The sequence below is a fragment of the Plutella xylostella genome, chromosome 6 (assembly GCF_932276165.1).
Source record: "Plutella xylostella chromosome 6, ilPluXylo3.1, whole genome shotgun sequence".
Taxonomy (NCBI): domain Eukaryota; kingdom Metazoa; phylum Arthropoda; class Insecta; order Lepidoptera; family Plutellidae; genus Plutella; species Plutella xylostella.
Window position 1 is genome coordinate 7833832 of NC_063986.1, and position 24031 is coordinate 7857862.

General features: G+C 36.9%; 1 protein-coding gene across 3 annotated transcripts in view; it reads right to left on the reverse strand.

The window, feature by feature from the left end:
- LOC105386781 (homeotic protein antennapedia) overlaps positions 1-24031 on the reverse strand; it is a 146887-nt gene that overhangs the window by 59565 nt on the left and 63291 nt on the right. Inside the window, exon 1 of one of the 3 annotated variants that reach the window (XM_011557410.3) lies at positions 917-1325. The exons of the other annotated variants lie outside the window; for them this stretch is intronic. The gene's annotated coding sequence lies outside the window, so the exon portion shown is untranslated. Of the gene's footprint in view, positions 1-916; positions 1326-24031 lie in introns of those variants that run through there. 3 annotated transcript variants of the gene reach the window in all.

Here is a 24031-nt window from a genome sequence, read left to right on the forward strand (position 1 = left end):
ATTTGTATGCATTTTCCTAGTTTGGTATCAAACCGTCGTATCTCCATTTTTATTGTTTGAAATGTGTTTTATATTTTATTGCTTTTGAGTCTAAATATATTCTCATTGTTTTATTGGTGAGAAAACATGCATGAACTCAAAATTATAATCAAATTACTGTTAGTTTTTTTATTTTATTTTACCTTTGTTTTATTAAATTTCTGAATGCATCATAAGATACATTTCTACAAAAAAATGCATGCCAGGTTAATATCCAGAAGCAAACAAAAATAAATAAATACAACAGCAAAATAAACACTCCGTAAACAGTGTATGAAACTTTCAGCGCGAAATGTTAGTATTGTTTCAACAGCCGTAGCTCCTATACAGAATTGTTGCTGCTAAGTTTCATTTACTAATTCAAACAATTGCGAAGCGTTCGATTTACGATCGGTATTCGTTCGTTCTAAATTTAAATGGTTAGGCGCGGGTTAAACAATTTGCGGATTGCGCTTGGCCGCGAGCCGGTTTTGTCGGCCGCCGTGCCATCTACGTGATTTACTAGTTTGCCATAGGACTTAAATCATACTAGTGTCGGCGTCTCCACCGGAATATGTATGCTTTTTGTCTTTGCGACGATGTAAAGTAGCCCGCGATGCTCAGGAATTGTGTTAATTTTTGTCGGGCGCATAAACAACAGGCGGCCGCGCGCCTTCATTTGTTTTGTTCGTGGCTTTGTCTGAATCGTCTTCTACTTTTTGTTTGAAGTTTTTTTCTCTAATTAAGGCCGTGTCATACGTACAAAATTGGCATTGTTTTCCATTGTTGCCAAGTGAAGAATTATCTTTTTTAAAATTGGATTATGTTAGGATTTGCATTGTTAAGTAATGATTAGCTAACAGATCCACAGCATCTTGTTATTGTAAGCGGGTCTTACCTGTAAATATTTACCCTCGGTGGTGGTCCGTAAGCAGCTTGAGCAAGCAGGTTTCAAACTCGCGATCGAACTTACAAAACTACAATCACATTGACTTCATACAAAAGTGACCCTGTATTATTTACTCTAACAACTACCAGCTATTTCCGTTTGTACTATTAATAAATAAACACTATATATTAATGTTACCTAGATTGTAATCTTAAGATATATGATACAATTTGTACTAAAAAAATAGGGTTGCACTGCGTCCGTCTATGTAATGGTCCAGGTAGGAGCAGGATTTGTCAAACTTATTCAGTTTCGCGTTTTTTTAATCGCTCGGCGGTTATTTGTCCGCGGCGCGCGCGGCGGGTTCACATAGGGCGGGGGCCGCGGGCGGCGGCATGGCGGCTGCGACTCGACTGAGCCGGAGCGCCGCGCCACGCCGCCCGCCCCTCGCCGCCGCCCGCCCAGACGCAGACGAATTAAAAATTCCAACAGGGATAGCCCAAAGTTGGCGGGAAAGGGAAAGCTTTTCGTAGGTGATTGTCGTGTGGGATGGTTTGGTTTCCTGTGACGGATGTACCTATGTTATTATGTATATTATGTATCTAACCATGATAGTCGTATATAAGGTATTATAGAATAGGTGAAAGATTTTACCTACTTACCACAAAAAGAAAATTTTGCCTCAAAATAATAATAGGTAGGAACTTTTACTGATTGGTGTGTCATAATATCCACTTCAATAATAACCGTAATTCATTCAAGACTCTCTTAATGGGAATGATGACAAAAATGTTAATGTTTTCCTCCCATTAGCATATTGTTCGGCGACTGTTTAGAAAAATCGGAATCTTGATAAGAGCGTTTAGTAGCAGCGACACCATGAAGGCTGTATTGATGAAATATGAGGCTTATTCACTGAAGCAATAAAGTTTATTTTCGTGCGATGAATTGTGTGGATAGGATAGTCAAAGAGCAGTAAAACATAACATTTGGAGCAAAGTTCGTTCTAACAGAAAACTAAATGGCAGAAATGCGTTTACCACCCGATTGCCCCCACAACTTAAGCAAGCAGGGCGGATTAGAAGGGACCACAATTCTTAGTACGTACCTACATCGATAAAATTTGCAAACAATTTATACAACAATGTATACTTCTTATTTTACTATATCAAATTATTAGTATATTTAAAATTATATGTACAGAAATATATTCTTCATTTCAATTATGAATATATTCACAAAAACAGTAAGAAAATTAAACCTTCGTAATCCAATCAGACCGCGCAGTCTGCCAAGTCCATTTCCCTAATGAAAACTGGATTTTCGGATCGACACACAATTCTAGGTCAAAGGTCAAGTGGCGAACAACACCAGCAATACGAATAATTGTAACATAATAAGTAATTAGAACTGGCAGTTGAGAATATTTAAAAATAATGAAATTTTAAAAATCGAGCCTCATAAACAAAAGAAAATCGTGACGCGGTTTTCCCGCCCTATGAATAGCGTCCCGCGACCGGCCACCTACGGCGACGCACCCCTCTAATCACCGCCCCCCGCGCCTCACCCCGCAAGCACCGTGACGACCCACAAATATAATTTTAGGTAAAACTTTCCCCCGATCGCGAGCGATGGGTATTTACTCATGCTTGTAGCGTTGTTTGACGGATTAATTTCAGATGCCTGATCTGTTTTTACACGTTTTAAATACATATTATTATTGTTGTAAGTAAGTTTCTTACTTTCCTAAGTTTTATGTAAACCAATTGAATCAAATCTATATAAAAATTGTTACTGCAGAGAAAACAATAAATATGACAGGCATAGACAGAGGACGCGGCTGCATAAACGTCAGCCGCGTGTACAAACTACAATCGCGACACACTTTTTAATTTATTTCGTCCACAAAAAGCTTTTTTTCCGGTTTATTTTCATTTCAACGGCGACTTGCGCTGTAGCGGGATCTCTATTTTTATTTATTTCCCTCACTCGCCATTTTTTGTTTCTCTTTTTCAATTTCGTTTCGATCGGCGCGGGGCGGAAAGGAACGTAGACGGATCTCATTTTAAATTGAATTCGTCTCCTCTTTGCATTTTTCTCTAGAGCGGTACTATGTAACGGTTCTAATTGGCAATATTTGCATGCGGGCCCTGGGCATTGTTCACATTGTTAGATGGCATTCGTTATGGAAAAAAGAAAAAGGCGGATAGTGATCGATAGCGTTGCGTGATACTTTAGGGAAAGCTATTTGTGAATTAAACCGGGATTGTATAATAAAAAGTACGCGGATTCAATTTGCTTGATGGAGAATGTCGCGTCAATAAATGTCAGGTTCCGATCGAAATTTGGGGGTTTATTCTGAGAGCGTATCGTCGGCTGACGGCTCGGTATTGACGCTTGCGGTGGCACTGTAGGGGCTGTGTACATTCAGAAATGACTTTAGTATGGTCGCATTAGGCGTTCGTCCTATTGATTTTGCACTTTTGACTTTTGGTGACTAAGGCATAAGAAAATATCTGAGGTATACTTACTTATTTTTTAAAGAAACAGCGTCTACTTGCCTTATTTACTCACCTACATTACTAGAAATGCTAAATGATTTGAGAAAAAAATTTAAGTTACAATACGACTACAAAACCAAAACCGATGACAAATCGGAAAGCTAAAGTCCATCTCGTTAACACAAATTTGAATTAAACAAATCCACATTCACAAATCAGTGGCATGTATCGATTCAATATCTCGATTCATTCGCGATAGCAGTCATCGGAGTCGACTGGCCGGTTGATAGTGACCTAATGAATATGTATGCGGCAGCAGGTGCAGGCCCAACATGATTAAATATGTGCCGCACTCGATTCTTGTATCGATACATCCAAGTATCGATGAATTACTCAATACACTCAATGAGATTTTAATTCGAGTTAATGACGCAATTAAGACCGGGTGATTATAATTATTGCCACAAATCTCCGTAATAGACCTCACCTAAAATGATTAAATAAATACTACAGTAGATTGTCGTGAGAATTATTTTGTTGAATAGTTAAATTTTGGCCTTTTCCGTAATTCAATCTTTTATTTTGTCATCTTTATCGTATGAATATTCAACAAACTATTAATTTAATAATTCAATGAAAATAACACTTAATTTATCATTCTGTTACTATGTACTTACGTTGATCATAAATAAAAGGCTCTTTAGTCAGTCAACAATCAAAGTGGAGATAAATCGTAGGAAATGAGACAACGGTAGGACACAGCCAATTCTGTCGTCAATGCAATCAATTCTCTCACTATTAATTAAAGAAACTTGTCTTTTGTCCAAGACTACCCTTCTGTACGACAATTTAAGCGTTTGGTCTAATTATAAGACTTCAGCGATTACGTTTAAATTATACCTGCTTAGATGTTAAACAAAAAACGAAACAAAAGATTTGTCCTCGTACTTTTACAGCAAAAATCAATGAAGAAAGTATAGATCCATTAACAGGTTCTACTCAATTCTGAGATATTACTTTCCTTTTTCAAAACTACGTACATAGTTATTGTATCGAGTTTTTTTAAAATATTTTAACTTACTTAATTTTTGTACTGTAACTAGGTATGACCAAAATTTATATCAATTACTACAATAATATTAAGTATCTCCTTTCACTTGAACTACAGCGAAAGGGTTTGAGGGACCGGCAAGCACGTAAAGCTATAACATGTCCGGAATAGAATCGAATCAACAATCGATACATAAGGGACCATTCGACACGTGGACGGAACAGCGTGTTCTCGGAAAGCCGGAATTCCGTTTATAGACTATAAGTTTTGTTTTCGTCTGTACAAAAAGTAGGCTTCTTTATTCTTATCCCAATGTACATAGATATCTTTTATTTAATAATAATATATGTATTTAAAACGATACAAGACTAACTATACAAGTATACAATCTGGTTCTACCTTTTTAGGCCTAAGATTTATTTGCCTAATCTCGTATTGCATAGTAACGTTTGGTCAAAGTCTCGTTTCGCCGAAAATCGTATGGCATAAATCTCGTTTAGTAAAAAGTTTTTTCGCATAATCTTGTTTAGCCTAATAATAGTGTGGCCAAATCTTGAATGCCGACCTCCGATAGGAGATGGTACCCAAAGAAGAAGAAGAAATCTTGAATAGCCTAATAATGCTATGGCATAGGTTTTACAAAGTAATCATATTCGTTTGGCTTTAACTTTGACGGAGCGACGCTCTACATAACGCAAACTGGTGCCTTGTATTGTTTCCGCTGTGTGGAAATCGAGTTTTGAGCAATAAAGATTAGGCGAGATGAGGGGAACCGATACAATCTCTAAGGTTTTGTAAAAAAATATACCTATCACATAAAATGCACAAGGTTTAAATTCACTAGAAAAAGTTAAGAGTACATAAAGCACGTTAAAGTTATCAAAAATGGTAGTAATTGCTTTTTTTATAACTTAATGTTCTGTTTGATTAATATGTATCAGCATTTAAAGTGTTACTAATAAGATCGGCGGAGGAGTGAGGGACAGGCGATAAGAAAGACGAATTGTTGAACACCGATTAACGAGTGCAGATAAACTTGGTAATGAGCTTAAAACAGAAGATTTTCTTAACGATATGATTAATATAAACAAGCATTACCGCGATGAGAGTATAATTGCTACTTGAGTCGAGATACCAACGATTATTGAAGGCAAATGATGTTGTAATTAATTGTGCAACCACAAATGATGGCCATTATCTCGTTTATGAATGTAAATATTGTTAGCACGTTTTTTTATTTATTTTTCGGTAAGTATATTGACCTGCTACTTGATGTTAAAACGACGCGTAAAGGTGGGAAGCTTAATGCCTTCATTTGAAAGGAAGGTTCAAATTTTAAAATGTAAAAACTTTTTTGTTCTAACCGTATTTGCTTTTTATCGTCTGCAAAACGGAACGAAGTGGCGTGTCCATGTCGCGTTCCGCGATGCGTTTCAAATCCAGTGTTGTCCGTTTTACATTCATTACTTCAACTCACAGTGCTAACATTTACCCGAGATTTTGACGCTGATATTAGCAGCTTATAAATATGCATTCGGAACTCCGAATCTTTAACGGCAGATAGTTCCACTTTTTACTCCGCAGACTATCCGGTATTTTTGACAATTAGACGAAATAAAGATGAATAATAAAGATAGATGCCGGTGAAACAAATTGCATCAAAGTGCATAATTATTTTGAGAAATCAGTGAAACTAAAGTTAGTTAATGCAAAACTTGATAGGTAGGTAAATATTATGTATGTTCATATTCTTCATACGTACGTTCTAATGTAGAATAAATAATCTGATAGTCGGAAGCAAGGTGCCGTGTTAGTTTTGTATTAAAAGTCCAGTGTATTCCAAATATGTATACATGCCTTTTTATAAAGAAGCCATATGTTTGTCATGTGTAAAGAGACATGTATGCGGCTTATTTTTGATTTTTCGTTTGAGATTGTTTAAATAGACTGTGATTTATGAACGGACAGTACGCTATTTCCGTCTGAAGAGTTTCGAGAGATTTATTCGATTCTGAAACACAGTCCGAGAAGTCGAAGGAAAATTTTAATTGGATTATTAACTCCAGCTACAACACTGTAAAGTGAGTCGGATGGAACTAGAAATAAACTCTTGTAAATTATCGTGAAATTAGGTTTAATTGTTATTAATCTTTTGATGGGCTAGTAGCCATAACATTGTTGTTTGTAGCCATGGATTTAGCACTTGATTAAGAGCCAAGTGTTTTCACAATTTTTATTTCATTGGGATTTTATTTATGTGTTAAAGGTTATCATCAATTGTATAAATTTACACTGCTGGCTCTTCTCTTTTAACAGACTAATATTTTGCCTCAAGATATGAACCATTTCGGATCCATTTGCTAATTAGTTCAAGTTGTTCCGTGTCCCAGTCACATTTAATCTTTGTTTTTGAAACTAGGCTTGTGACTTTTACAAATCAGTTTAGGTTTTACATACACTGTTGTTTTGAAACTTATCAAGTTTATTTTTTACCTTTTGCAATACGCACTTATTTGTCGCTTCAGAAGCAGTTCAATATTAATCTCGCAAGAAAACTACAATTAGTCAGAATAATCCCCGTTTTCCACAGTAGCTGTTAAGCACTTAAATACATCAGAACAAGTAAAGTAAATTCTCAAGCGATCTCGGACGCCTCTACGTGAGTTTTCTTTTCTTTTTTGGTCGGAAAAGTGCAAGGGATCGAGAACTGGAAAGGGAAACTAATCTTTTTTTCTTGTGTGAGTTGGTACACTCGCAACATGAGACGGTTAATTGTTTTTCGTCCTTTGTTTTTTTGAGGTGTAAAGCTTATTTCACTTTCGTAATCTTATAAAATTTAAGAAATCCTCTTCGTCGGATTTATGTATGATCAATGTAATGTACTTAAATAATATTATATTTAACGAAGCAGGAGGGGGCCCGAGCGTTCGTTATCATCATCATCAGACATGGCACGTGGTATACGAGTAGGTGGACACATAAAACACAGCGGTAGTTCACAATTAAGATTTAATCAAAATCACAATTAACAAAACATCAAAGTGAAATCAACTTAACGGCACAGATCAACTAAACTAACACTTCACATGTACAGCACTTCACAAATACCACTCTTTCCAAGAAACGCACGATCAGTTCCCAACACGTCTACTCGGTAGCTTGCCTCCAGCACAAAGTGAGGGACCCACCGTCCCGGTCTTCATAAGGTAAACGGTTGGACTCTGACAAAGCGCGCCAACGGCACACTTCGCGTCTCTTCCGGTGTGATGTCGGTAAAGCAGGTCGTTTCCACGATTACTAGGTATCATGACATGAACAATCTAACATCTAGTACAATGACATTCGCAGCAACTAGATATCATGACAGTTTCACGACATCCGCCACAACCAGGTATCATGACAGTACCATGACATCGACCACTATCATGACATCTCCGACACGGCCATCCTGCTAACACACGTCCTCGTGTGTTGAATCTGCAACAAAACATACACCAACAGTTTTGGTCCGACTCGGCCATATCCTGACCATCATTTTTATAAGGTACTCTTAAATTTCTACCTCTGTAGGGTAACCAAACTCTATCTCGTAATTCATCCATTACTTTACTGATTACTAAATACGACAAAACAATTAAATCAGTAACATCAACAATAAGAAGCAAGTAAAGCCATGTACCATTACTCTCATAATTATCCCTTTTGATTTTAACAAAAACCACAATATCTCGCGACTGTCTTGACTGACTTGAGTGCTTTGAGTATTTATCTGTCTACAGCAGTATCTGCCGCGATTTACATCGCTCATATATCTACGATTCCTCATTAACCGTCTTATGCATCAGTCATGGAGCCACCACTGATCTCTACTAGACCACCGGCCACCATGCACCGACTACACGCTCACCACGACGTCCGTCAACGCCACACACTCCGCACCCGCACCGCATAGAACCATTATCTGGGTAACCAACCACGACTACGGGCTGCGACAACGTACTATAGCTACTACTGCAGTAACCATGGTTTACTTGACCTACCGAACGGCCCATACAATATTACTCAAAATTCAACAATGTTTCTGCTTCACCAACTTAATTCATTGATCATTAATTTACACCAACTCTGGTACATAACCCACTGACCTCTTCATTGTATTTGTACTAACATATCTGCAATAAATCTTGAAAACTCTACCATCTGTTTCATTAATTTTAAAATCGTAATCTTATTTGAACCGCTCAGTCTGTTTTACCCTAATTCCAATAAAATAACCATCTGATATCACTCATGTGGCAATTTCATACTCCATTAAATTTACTTTGTACTAAGTTATTAGCCTGTCACCTCTTTTATCATTGCAATGTATTTTGTGTGAGGGTAAACACAAAACAGACTTTAGAAACAGCATAGTCAAATAACTTCCCTTGTAAAATCTCAAACGTACTCATCACACATAGTTAATCCATTGTAATTGTAACCAATTAATTACCACAAGTACTCTCAATTTCATAGAAATTCAAGAAAATTTCATCGTAAACTATTTCACAATAAACTATAATCTGTTTCATGATGAATATACGTAGTAGTTAGCCACAGTCATCGTAAAAAGTAGTTATCTTATTAGAAACTAATTCGGGTAATCATCGACCAATAAACAAAACAATACAACCTTGTATTCCAATATCTCGCCCGATGACTTCGTACAGAGAAATCACTTTACAAGTTGTTCTCTGTCCACATGATGTGCTGTCGTCGACTCGGACATTCTGGCATGCACAGATTGTAGCCACGTGTGATAACTTCATCTGTAACAATAAAGAAGCAGCACAGTATTTTCTTTATAACTCGGCCTATTCTGACCAAAAAGTCTACGTTTCTCATTACAAATCTTCCATGGTCTAACTATTATCGCATTTCTAACCAAACAACTTCTAAAACTCTGTTAAAACTAGAAGGTACATCGACAGTACTATGCGGTACTATGAGTCTATGACTACAACGTTATTTAAAAGCCATTAAAATAAAAATCTGAATTGAATCCTGTCTTCATGCATTCGCACCTCACCTCGCTCACAATAAAATCATCCCTGTGACTTACAAATCATAACGAATCATCTCTGTGACCCATAGTTTAATATCATCCCTGTGATATTAAATAAACATCAGTCAGCCCTGTGACTTTACTAAGATTAATATCATCCCAGTGATATTCAACCGTCATCAGTCATCCCTGTGACTTCATTTGTCATCCCAGTGACTGTACTTGTCATCCATGTGACCACATTTGTCATCCCTGTGACCCTTCTTAGATTAATATCATCCCTGTGATATTCAATCGTCATTAGTCATCCCTGTGACTACACTTGTCATCCCTGTGACCACACTTGTCATCCCTGTGACCAAACTTGTCATCCCTGTGACCACACTTGTCATCCCTGTGACTCTTCTTAGATTAATATCATCCCTGTGATATTCAATCGTCATTAGTCATCCCTGTGACTGCACTTGTCATCCTTGTGACATATCTGTCTACCCATGTAAGTAATGCAAAAGCGATTGAAGTGAGTTACAAAAACAATAAAGCCAGTTTATCAATAGCAGAAATCTATATCGTTAGTTACATCTGAAATATTTGCAATCTTTCAGAATATACTAGCACACTTTAGGATATCTCCTTCATGCAGATTATATGACACAGGCTCCCTATTATTCTACTTAACGGTGGCGTTTTATTTACCCACCATAAAACTCAATTGAGTTAGCTATTATTCAACTAACTGAGAATCGAACTCAGTCGCTGAAATTGAAACAAATCCACTATACTCGTACTAGAGTAAACATAACTGCCAGTAGCAATTACATCGTTCATATGATCTAGCAATGAAACTTCCATTTAATCATCTGAATCAAAATTCATAGAATCAAAAACGATGCTCACACGGTTATTGTGCTGTCCTGGGGTCAATGTGATGCAAGCTGCACGTCTGTATCCATCCAGTGCAGGGTCGGCTGCCGGCGCGACCTGGACGAGCCACGTGTCTCGACGTGCAACGCTTGGACCACACAACAGGCTTGTGCGCAGGCTGCTGGCTGCTCGGTCCCGGCGCGCTGCTCATCGCTTGCGGGGCTGCCCTATGGCTTATGACCCAAGTCACTGCAACTGTAACACTTTAAAGGATGTTGAATGAATAGTTTAACACTTTTCGGGTCTGGGGATTCACTGTTATTTTGTACACTGTATGATTTCCACTTTAAATAAGAAAAGCCTTCGAGTCTAAGCTAATGACGTGACTGCATTCCATTTGTAAAAGCAAGGCGTTGAAGCCTGGGGTCAAATTGCACTATGTGGGCAAGCACTATGGAAACTGCTACATTATTTAATTTTGTTCCACACTGATGTTATTTAATTTTCTCATTAGGGAACTGATTAATTGACTGGCATAGCTAGATAGGCATTCATTCTTCTCAGGTTTACTGATTAGCAAATTAATCAAGGAAGCTGCCGTTATTTCCACACAAGCAAATCTACCATTGACACCACTTTAAACTGGGGCCAAGTAATATCATGAAACGATACTTGCAAAATCCAAGTGAATGCCTTGAGTGCTCAGCTAAGAGCGAGCACGAGCTCTCCTCCCCGCAGGCCCTGCAGCGGCTGCTCGGCGCGGCGCGCGGCGCACGGCTCGGCGCACGGCACACGGCCCGGCCGCGGCGCACCACGAGCGCGCGTCCAGCTCCACCACGTCGGGGTTGAACCTCGGCAGGGTTACGCCAACACGAGAGGCAGGCGACTTAAGCGTCTCGTTCATGGCTGCCATACCTCAATTTCGAATTACAAAAAGTAACCGCCATCTTGAGGCGTTGTTGTCTTCACCGCCGTTACGTATCCCATTTACTCGCTTGGATCCCACTTCTGATAACGAAACAGGAGGGGGCCCGAGCGTTCGTTATCATCATCATCAGACATGGCACGTGGTATACGAGTAGGTGGACACATAAAACACAGCGGTAGTTCACAATTAAGATTTAATCAAAATCACAATTAACAAAACATCAAAGTGAAATCAACTTAACGGCACAGATCAACTAAACTAACACTTCACATGTACAGCACTTCACAAATACCACTCTTTCCAAGAAACGCACGATCAGTTCCCAACACGTCTACTCGGTAGCTTGCCTCCAGCACAAAGTGAGGGACCCACCGTCCCGGTCTTCATAAGGTAAACGGTTGGACTCTGACAAAGCGCGCCAACGGCACACTTCGCGTCTCTTCCGGTGTGATGTCGGTAAAGCAGGTCGTTTCCACGATTACTAGGTATCATGACATGAACAATCTAACATCTAGTACAATGACATTCGCAGCAACTAGATATCATGACAGTTTCACGACATCCGCCACAACCAGGTATCATGACAGTACCATGACATCGACCACTATCATGACATCTCCGACATATTTAAACTTTTTTTCATAATCATAAATATCAGAAAGACCACCAATCTAAATCTAAACCCTCTGACACGGACGCACATTACAACAATTTAAAACAAAATAAATATTAACCAACACAAACCTTTCAACACACCCCACCGCTCCGTATCTCAACTAAATCACAGAAGTTAGAAAAATATCGTCAGAAAAAACACTCGACATAAAGACGGGAGTCTATGTTCGTGAAAGTTTAAAAATATCACCGGTGAATATAATTATGTCTGAACACCCGCTGCTTGGATTCCTCAAGTTACCGTATAAATAAAACATATCTTCAAACTCCTACCTGTGACAGTTGTCTATGAATTGCAAATGGCGGCGAGAGGAAGTGAAATCTTAGGTGTAACTGTGATGGCGGGCGCAAAAACTTACTCAACTGATATGCATCATGTGGATTTGTAGGTAAAGCCTGTACTTTGAGAAGATAAAGTTTATGATTATGAATCATTTTTGGGAAGGGTGTAAAGGATGGTAAAAAGGTTAGCCGATATGAAAATAATGGTCCATTTAAACATTGACATTTGCATTTTTCACTTAGGATATAATAAATAAACAAAGTTTAATATGCCAAATCTTTGGCATAAAAAAAAAAACAATTAAACATCAAACTAGTCACGAACGCAAATACTTATTTTTTTTTTGAGATATTTATCGCACGCGTCGAAGCGTAATACGATATAAAATTAAATAATAATTAAATGTAGGAAGCTAACAAGGAGTAGGCTTTAAAATTCTCGCCAGCAACCACGAACCGCCATAAAATGATTACGATCACAGAGTTCGAGGTGTTATAGTGAACTCTATACTTGACATGTAGGTATTAAAAAGTAAATTAAACCTATAACAGTATAGTAGAAATATAACAGTAGTAAAAATATAAACCCATCTTTGTACACATATGAAATGTTTTGGACCGACTTTTTAGTGTAAATAATTATGTACTTAATTATGTTTGTAATTTAAAAACTGTGCTATTGAATATGTAATTTAAAAACTGTGCTATTGAATAATAAAACATGATTATGTACTAATAGATACAGCTTATATTATCTAATTTATATAAAATTTGTCGTTATCGTTTTCTATTCTATTTTACCTACCTAAGTTCAATTCATACTTCTAATTCAAAAGAGAGCTGGTTTCTACATACATGATGTCTAATGAGCGTAATGTATCACTGACTAATTAGGTAATTGAATAATGAAGAGACATGTTGATTGATGCAAATCATCGAATGCATAATAATTATGAATTATATTGGTGAGTCATGCTACGCAAACGTGATCCATCACCGTAGTAGATGGTTTCATTTGACTCTGTGATGGTTTTAATTAAGTACTTTTACGGTAGACAAAAGTTGCTGAAAATGGAAATTTGTGTGATCTAGTTTCTAATTATTATAGTTTCATTTTGAATCTGTATTAAGTATATGATTGTATGTCAAAACTTCAGTTATTTAAAACACGTTCTTTATGAATCCACTAAAACGTGTGCTACTCTATGCCGCGGGAAGTTAAGGGTATAAACTTGTATACAGATTTAGGTTTTATAATAATTATGATATAATTTACGGGGAATGTACAATTAAGAATTTGGTGTATTAATTTTGGGAAAAAATATTAATTAGGTAAGAAATTTTCCTGCTTTCGCTAACGCTTGAATTCTGCAAAGTATAAATACTTATTTGTTGATAAAATATGAATTTAAACATTTAATAACTATTTATCGAGATCCATGAGAGATAATTTTAACCGTTATCCAATATAACTATACTGCTCGTACCTGTAAAAAACTAAAAATATAGGTGCCTAGCTACGAAACAAACATAATGAACTCAAATAAAAAACACTGTTACAGTGCAAAACAGCTGCATTGCATACAAAGCACTTGAGAAGTGTCTGCTAAAAGCGTATTTTCTCTTTAAAACTTCCAACTTTCCAAGATTCAAAGGACTGTGACGGCAATAGACTAAAAGTTCCGTGAGACTTAAGTTAAATATCCATTTAAATCGACAATCCCGAGAGTCCGGGGGGAATTCAGCGGTGTAGCGGTTTCTAGCGCTCGAAATTTTGCTTTAAGAATGGGCAGATTCTTGTTATTTTAAATCTACGTATAACTATAAAATATAAAACGTTTCATACTTTGAAATTTTTACATTAAATAATCATACCTAACACTTTTTGATTTTTGCAAATTAACATAGCTTTCGAGACGCTTCATATTTTTCTTACGATTATGTAGGTACTTACAGATTACCAATCTCTAATCTTTCTTATCATAATGAAACCTCAATTAGAAACCTAGCAGACCTGCTATAATCCAATCCTTGTGCAAGCTCAGCCAATCCTCACTGTTCCCCCCACCCGCAGATTAGCCGAGGCGCAGCAAAGAAAACGCATCAAACGACAAGCGATACCTAGCTACGAAGTACATAGCTTCGTCGACGACGGCACTAAATCAATACGAGCCATCACGCCCCCCCACACCCCCGCCTCACCCCGCGCACCCCTGGAGCTCTGCTTTCGCCGCCACCCTTGAAAAGCTCCAGAACTGAGCTCCTACTTCTGTTCGGCTTTCGCGGACGTAGCTCGAGCAACGCGTCTTGGGATTTGTTCCCTGTTCGACGTGACGTGACGGTTTTAAACTCCAATTCGAAATTTGAATTGTTTTTCTTCTTTTTTGGGAAGAAAAGTTGTTTGTTAGGTGGTGTAGTTTAGATCATAAAAATACATGAACCTCTATTCAGAGCTAAGCGATATTGTTGTTGTGCTCGATACCTTACCGACACAGCTGCTATCATATCGCCTATAGTATATAAACGGGGCTTAATGCTTTTGGTGAATCTTTAACTATAGTTAGTCAGATTTAAAAACTCGACAACAACTAAAATTGAACGATGTGACTTAGATAGGAACATTTCCAACTACATAGTTTATATTCTATGCTTCATGGGCTGCCTTGCTGGGGCATAGAGAAGTGGTTTTTAATATTCAACAGGGCACGAGTATTTTAAACAAGACCACAACTGTTCTTTAGCACTGACCACAACTTTCGTGATCAGAATATGTAAATTTGCCTCACCTAAAAGTTTTCTATAAATAGTAAGTTAGTCGTTAATGTACCTACTCATTTACAACAAAAACAAGAGCTAAAAATAGTTTTATTGTCTATGCTTCACTGAATTTCAATTAATTAAAAGGAAAACTTGTCGAATCCCATCAAGTATTAAGACCGTAGGGTCCGATTATAATTATCCGTAATGTTCCTACTAAGCGACTGTATAAATCATACAAGCTACGGTTCGATTCGCGTAGATTGATAAGTTTATACCCAAGTGTGAACGAGATAGATATTCATTCATTGCTTTCTATTCATAAATGTTTGTCAAGCAAAACAGCATACAGGATAGATAGCTAATGGCAAACTTTACGATAAAACAGTGAACTCCTCTCATGACAGGGTTAAAAAAAAACTATGCTCCTAATCTTTGCGGTTTTTTTTTAAGTAATGTAACGGTTTAACTGTATAATTACCTTGTTTAGGCTAAATTTGGATTTTACCCAGCCATTTTATTAATATTTGCAATATTTACCTGAAACAAAAATAATAAAATTATTAATAACCACATCATCATTATTTTAATTAAAATAGATTTAATATAAATAAGTATTAAAAAAGAACACATAATTATTTCATTGTAATAAGCTCGTAAATAGGGAGTAATATTACCAATATTTTTGCATTTTCCAACGTTTTTATGGAGGCCACTTCAGGCCTATTGTATTCAGTATAATATAAGTACTTACCATAGCGTTAAGTACCGAATACTAAATAAATAGCAACCCTATGTTTTAACTATATTAATCATCCAAGTTATATACCAACGTCTATGAAGTTCCGTTCCACAGGACATTTCTATTCCAGATTCTAGCAGTCTCTTTCCGAATCTCGCGATTAAAATAATGAAATAAGCGGCGCAGGACAAACGTCATAAATCTCGCAGCGAGACGCGAGGGCGGCGCGGTGACTTCCTCCTTCGATATTTGAATTTAATTATTTTTGTCAATTCAAGCGAGAGTTTTGAATTTGGAACGCTTTCGAATTTAGGGTCTTCATTTGGATATCGATTTTGGGGATGAGAATGTTACAGTTACTGTTAATTCCGAGGTGTCTTGTATGTCACTTGTATTGCCGTACCTACATAATAATTTTAATTAAGCAGTAGTATTACGAGTACATTATGTACATTAAAAATTCTAACGCGTTCAGTGATCCAGTCATACTCAACTGTAGTGCATAAATTAATGTTACTGCCTCTCTTCTTTCGTGAATATCTATATAATATTCCGCGAGGAGATCATATTTTTTAACTATTCATATAAATAATCGAATGTTTACCTAATAGGACGTTTATTATAAATATTTGAAATAATAATTATCATAATTAATTTGTTGTAAAACTAAATTGGTAATAAATTAATTCATGCTGCCCCAAAGCGATAACCTACCGATAGAAGATTTTCATATTCATTTCGGATTTTACGAGCCAAATTACGTTTATGACCCATTGAATGGACTCCAGACGAACAAGACGTAATAATTTCTTAATTGACTGCTCCTCCGTTTGACGGAGAATGTTCCACGATAATGAAATATTATTCGACGAATATTAAAATTTCACTTGACAGATTTATGGGCCCACCATAGAGTCTCCGATCGAGTTTATTATTACAACACGTTATTACCATAATCAAGGTCCGATGCAAAGATTACAGATTTCCTGCCAATCACGGCCGGGCGGTCGAAAAAAGGTTAACAAAAAGTGTTCTAGCGCGGGGAATGGCGTCGCCGGGGCGCGAGGGGAGAGGGGACAAAAGACTAATAATAACTGTATGCATCACCCCGTCGAAGTGTCACATGGGCGCTCCGCCTCGGCCTTGTGTGAACGAGGCCATTTTGGGGATAGTCTGTAGTCCCCGATCCGTGCCGATAGACGATGGACGACCAGATTCGATCCGATGAGCGATACACCCGCTATCCGCGGCGATATCGGAGATCGTTTGTAAGTTGTATTGTTACTGTGCCACTGTGCTGTTGCTATCCGAATAAAATCTCAGATTGAATAGCTTTATTATATGGAAAGTCTGCTTTTAATTGGATTTATTAACTTTTTTGGTTAATTATAAACAAAACGATTAGTTTTAAAATGCAAAACACCACCCACAGCTCATAAAACACACTTCTCCGCTGGCCTATAATCTTTTTAATTCCGACACCGAAAGTCTAGGGTTATCCTTCGTTTATCTACAAGTTGAATCTTCAAGTAATTATAACATGCACTAGCGTAAGTCAACTCACGATTTGAACTTTATCCGAGTTTAAACTGAGTAAAAACTTTAGTCCTTGTTAGTGGAAATAGTCAGATAACATATAAATATGTACGTACACCTATACATAGTTAGATATTCTGTGGCATCAGATTATATCATCGCGCTCCAGAATAAAGTTGTGTTCACACTGAGAGTGTTAAAATTTACGACGTGTTTGGTAGAAAAGTATTGCATTTATATTTACGTCTGTTGGTTTAGCAATAATCTACTTTTTTATTAGAATATTTATGATTTGAAACGGCGGTTGTGAAATGAAATCACAGTTTTGTTTCACAATAATAAACTCGTTTAAAGTTGTTTGAAATCTATGAACACAAAATGTCACTCAGTATAAAGGTATTCGTAATTGTGTAGTTTTTGTAATCCAAACAAGTTTTTCCTATTAAAAATAAGGATCGTTAGGTTCCTACTTACTAATAAATCCGTCATAATATTGTTTATTGAACAAGTAGGTAAGTAGGCCTAGATATTTTTATACTTCAACGAAATCAAATTCTACTTTTAGTAGGCAATTAAGTATGCTTATTAAATATAACAGTGCTTAATCTCAAAACACACTTAGATTTATCAAATATAAATAAAATAGAAATACAATTGCTCTACGGTGTGCTCTCGCCCTTACCGCGGCGTGAGCGGCGCACAGATAGCCGAGCCTGTAAACACGCCACACGATTGTCTTCGACCACCGCTGCCTCGCGTGCTGTATCTATACCTCACATAATTAGCTCACGTGATCAAAACTTATATTTTTATATTAAAAAATATATTGGAGGTCATCGGAATTTTTTGGTATCTGCAGATGTTTTGAAAATTAAGTATAAACCATAAAAAAGTTTTTTTTAATGTAGGTAGGTAATTTATTACTTACATGTGTAATTATAAAACCGTTAATTATTAAAAGTTTATTGATTTTAAATATGCCATCGGTAGGAACCAAATGCCAATAAAGTAATTGTAGAAACGGATAAAATTGAACAACATCGATCGCAAAAACCATGCAAATTCCTGAAACGGCACCAATGACATTTTTATGCAAAAGGTAGCCGGCGACCTTGAATACATTGTTTATAAACAAAAGGTGTTACGTAAACCGTATTAAAGGACTCGTAAAAGTCGGATCGCTGTGGAGAATCGGTTTTATGAGCGCATTATGTGAGCGAAGGAAGATAAAACGCTTGTTTTGGATCGTAAATTAGACTGCAACAGGTAAGTTGTCAGCCCTGTACAATCACGCGTGCATTTTCACTTCGTTTTATTATTCTGTGTGTCTGTCCGTCTTTATCTGGAGTTTTTGCATATTCTTTGTGGAGGGTACTTCTTGGAGAGTGAAACGAAAACAGTAAAACTGGTTTAGAACATACGGTAGTGGAGTTTTTGCAAGTTGTATTTTTTATAGATATGTATTTGATGAAATTAAATTTTATCGCAAACGTTTAACAAAGCTCATCATATAAAAAACACCCAAAGAGCCTATCTATATTGTAATAATTATATCTAAAACTAATCAATAGTGAAACAATATAAAAAGTCCGTTGCCCCCGGCCTATACCCAACTATGGACTAGTAATTGAAGCGCTCAGTCAGTATGAATAATATTTGGGCGTCGTCACCCAAACTCGAAATCGATACGTAATTATAGAGTGAAAACATGAACCCCCTCATAAATATAATAAGCATTACAACTAACTCTTATTCATATACCAAGACGATCCATTTTCAAATTTAGAATCTAACAATTTAAAACAAAGACGGTTTTCCAACGCTGGCTTTTCGGACTTCCGAGTTCTTTTCTTATTACAAAATAAACTTTATTATGGAGTGATGAGGGTATATATTTGGGCGGAGGGATCAGCGTCAGCGTGGCCTGAACTTGGCATGTATGGTGCGAAGGGCGAGGCCGGACTCCATTGTAGAAAACTACAAAGCGTATTAGATTACGTCATGCCCGAAATAGTTGGCAGGAAGTGTACATAGATGTGTCGGCATGTGCAGGTTCAATAAATTATATATCCCTATATATACCTACCTTCCTATGCGCAGTATGTAGAGGTATGAGAGTGAATATTTGTCTATAAAAAGCATAGCCATATGTTTCCAAAAATATAATTGTATAATGCAAAATCTGTACCGTGAAGCATAAAAATGTATATTATTTGCATTCTTATTTATATTTTGTTAAATATAGCATGAGTCTTATGACGTTTGATTGAAATATCCTTATGCCTGGAAAGTTAGTTTTCTCTTGAAAACCAACGAATGCCAATTAAAATGTATGGATTTGACAGCTGTCACAGTCACATGGCTCATGCTATTGATACTAACATTTGAATCTACTGTATCGACCTAATATGACGTAAACTGTTAGGACCTTACCATCAAAACTTAGACACTGCTAAATGCTGTCAAATGCCTTATACATGCAGTGTCAAATTTCTAGTTAAACTGCCTTTAAACAAGGTTTGATTTCATTGAAAGTTACGAATGTGTACAGTATTTTTATGAGGGTTATTTTTTATAGATGGCAATTAGAATATTCATGTCAAAATAAGCGTTATTAACTAAACTCGACCCCGAGTGAGCTCACTATTCGTATACTAAATGTATGAAGGGTCCGGGACTCATCACGAACCGTCGCATGATAAACCACAGTTAAATCCGGGTTTAGATTAAGACTATTGTAGAGCTGTGCCAACCCGAAATGATTAAAAAAATGGCCGTGAAATTTTACCTTTGAACGCCTTGATTGCCTCTGATGGTGGAATATTAGGGCATACTATGGTCGGTCACACACACTACCTGAACATGAATTGTCCGTTCAATATTGATTATTCATTGTAAAAGTTTTAGATCTTCATCAATGAATCAAGGGGGGATGTATCCTTAAACTAAGTAGGTATACACAGTCATGATAACGTGACCAAGGATCTACCCGCATAACTTAATACACTCTGAGGTCAAACCGATTAAAAGTAATATTTCCTAACCGGCAGACGAAACAAAAACAAAGCATTCCCCAGCATAATCTATGGGGGCATCGAGTTAATAAGCATCTGCTAGTAAGGATTCCGACATGTCGCATCTGTTGCGCGGGCGCAGGCCGTTCCTTTTTCAAAATTTCAAATGCGCGCGAGCCGCTTCCACGTTTTAACGGCAGATGTTGAATTTCCCATAAAATATACTCGAAGTGCCACCACAGCCTGAATTCAACTTTAAAAACTCACATTTTAAGCTTCTTATACATTGGACGGATGTAAACGAATTGGTGGAAGCGCTTTTTTATAGCGTCTTTGTACCAAAGATTATGTTGTTCGAATTTTAAATTTGGCGGCGTTCTAAAGGGCTAGGTAGCGATGATCGCAGATAACGGTAAACGGAGTCATTATTAACGGAGTCTCCCCTAATTTCGTACGATATTTAGTTAATACGAGACATTTGTCAGTTGTGTATTAGTTTGAACAATATAACGAAAGTGGGATAGCTTTTTTTAATAACTTTATTTAGAATTTTGACCGTCTTGGAAAAAAGGCGTTCATTTTTGGTAGTACTAGTAACCTAATGTAATTAGGTGCCCCAAGAAATATTCGAACTCCGCCCTTGCCAAAGGGAACAATACAATTCAGAAAAATAGAGCGGAATTCCCCTAAGGACCGCTACTAAGCTTTATCCCATAAATTCAGAATCGACCACTTACGGAAAAATAAAAGGCGAAGACACGTACTAAGTCATCCCGTGTGGAGGGTTCCGTATATGGAGAGCTAATGTTTGAAAATGGCCGTTGGTCGATAAAATCTACATTTAGTACTCATGTTAGTAGGTACTTTCATTTGTTTTTAATGACCTGAGTTGAGAGTTCAGTTTTTTTCAATAGTCGTCATCATATAACAATAATTCGGAATTTTTGCTGAGCTAACACTAGGATATCCTATGTCGTCGTAGCAACTATTCAAATTTATTAGCGCTGATAAAAAACTTATGTTTATTTAAAGAAATATTTACGTGATGATAAAGAAAATAAACAAGGAAACAATATAAATCATTGGATTGCTTTGTGCATTGTTGAACCCTATAAAAGTGTAACATTTTAAAATAGGGGGTCAAACAAATAAATGCAATTGATTCACAGAATGTAATTCCAAAAATACATTACTGAATTACGTTGCTCGAATGCGTGCTGAATTATTGATTCAGAAATAAGATTAGAAAATGTATGTAATGAATAAAAACTTCTACTTAGGTACCTATATACTTTTTTTATTCTGGTGAATTCAATAATAACTTTTATATTTAGTGTGTACAAATAAAGAATATTCTATCTATCTAATAACAAAATAACTATTTTCTTCTTATAAGTGCTGTGCTTTTTTTTGTACATTATAGTCATGCTATCTATAATAAAAGCGCAAATTCCATAGCATATTTGTTGAGTGTAATACTAATATGATAGCAAATGTTACACCTTCACCATACAGGATTACCCGTTTTAATAATATTATTATTATTATACATGATCACAAGCCTAACTAATGATTTCAGATACAGAAAGAAGCCATCCTCTTCCCGAACTCTTTAAACTAGAGCAGAAGCGCAGACAATAAACATTTAAATCAATCGGCCTGAGGCCGTGTGTGTCTACGCAAGACTTATTACAGTTGCTTGTGACCCTCAAATTTAGTAATTTAACTTTTCCCCTCCGGATAGCTTTTCATTTACCTCTTCACCCGCTACGCTGCGTGGGACGGTCTAATCTGGCACAGGGGGTGCGGTGGAGACGCCTTTACACTTTACAGATGTATAAAAAAATAAGTAAAATATAATAAAATTTAACTACTTTCCTTTGGATTGTAAAATTATTGGCAAACAAAAATATCTAGGAGACTTCGTAGCAACTATAGTCGTAGCTCGTAGCACGGTAAAAATATACTATGTTAGTGCTTATTGTATTTTATATTTTTATAAGTTAATTACACAATTGTTATTATTAGATTTGATTTACCGAGATATTAACAACTACGGTAAGTACAACTTAATTTTAGAATAGACTTTAACCAAAGCTTCCTTCTACAACTAGATTACGCGATAAAGCTGACTGATTAAGAGATAGACAAGGCCATATAGCCTCCAGTAGGCAGAGGACAGACACATCTCCATCCTTGTATATCAAATGCAGAAACCTATAACAGACCACATCCTTATTCCAATACCCTCTGGTAATTATTTTTATGGTGATGGTTTGGATTTGACGTCAAATCTGAATTCAATATACCTCACTTAACTCATTCATTTTGTATTTTTTTGTAGTGACAGTATAAGGATGCAATTATTTAAAAAAAAAAAAACGTAAAATGTAGCGTCTCCCACCCTCTGTCCTTGCCAATATACTCCGTCCATTGATTCGTGACGCCTCCGCGCGGTACAGCGCTCGCGACGCCGTCTATTGTGGAAATGTCTGCGAGCTTTCCCTTACACTTATGTACGGCGTTATTTATTGTCTGTCCTGGGTTATGTAAATAGTACTGTAAATTGGCGTAGTTAGTGCGTGAGGAATATTGTTCTAGTTTTGGTGGTTTGGGGTCTCTATATAATTTTATTATTTATGTATGTAGTAAATATATATGTTGTGTCAAGATTTCTTTCTTTCTATTATTTTATTTGTAGCCACCGACAAGAGTTAGAATAAGCTTTTTTCATTGGTATAAATACGAGCCTCTTTGAAGGATCCACCAATTGTTACTTATATGTATACATAAAGCGCACCCTGGGCGCTCAGCTAATCTGATTGTCTAATCCCTTCACCACGGTGAGAAACCACAGTACTAATTTTGTTTGTCACCACCCGAAAAAAGAAGATTAATCAACCAGTCAAACGCAAATCATCAAAATTCAAAACGTAAAAGCTAAGGGTGCTTCTACACTAGTACATAAGAGTGGACGTAAGTGGGCTGGCTGTCGAAAATAAACAATTATTTCCGTTGTTCGCAGCGGCGGCGGCGGCGGCGGCGGCGGCGGCGGCGGCGGCGGCTGAGCCCGAGTGAGGCCGGTGGGGCGCCGGGACGGGTGACGTGGGGAAGGTGGTAACTAGGAAATTGTACGATAATTTTACTATGATTTTAATGGTAAAAAAATTCAGCTTCGTCTGTTTACACAACAAACGCTTTTAAGCCTAAGGCTAATTAAGTATTTAGTTTATTATAATAAAGTTTCAGGTTATAATTCATGTTTTTTAATGGATACGTACACCAACTACACATTTATATGTAGTTATGATGGATAAATAACGAAGAATTTTACTTAATGGTCTTATTTTTGAATAGTCTTTTTTTTATTACAAAAAAAAATTATCCCACCTCAAGGTATTATGAAAGTATTATATTAATCCAATTTATTTTCAGATGCAAAGTTTTGGTTGTAGAGCGAGCTAAGTAACAGCGGCAGCGAGCCCCGCCGAACGAATCTGATCACTGACCCATGAAGCCCAAAGAAAGGAAATTTTCTTCAGCAGAAAAGAAAACACACGGCAAAATAAATAACTCCATTGGACCCCCAACCTACCACTACATCACCCTATGACAAAAGAGTTATCGGTGCGTTGAAAACAAAAATGGCGAACTGATTTATCGTGATCACTGACTCGGATCAGCGATATGTGTATTTTTATGTAATTCCTGACAAAGAAAGGTGAAGGAC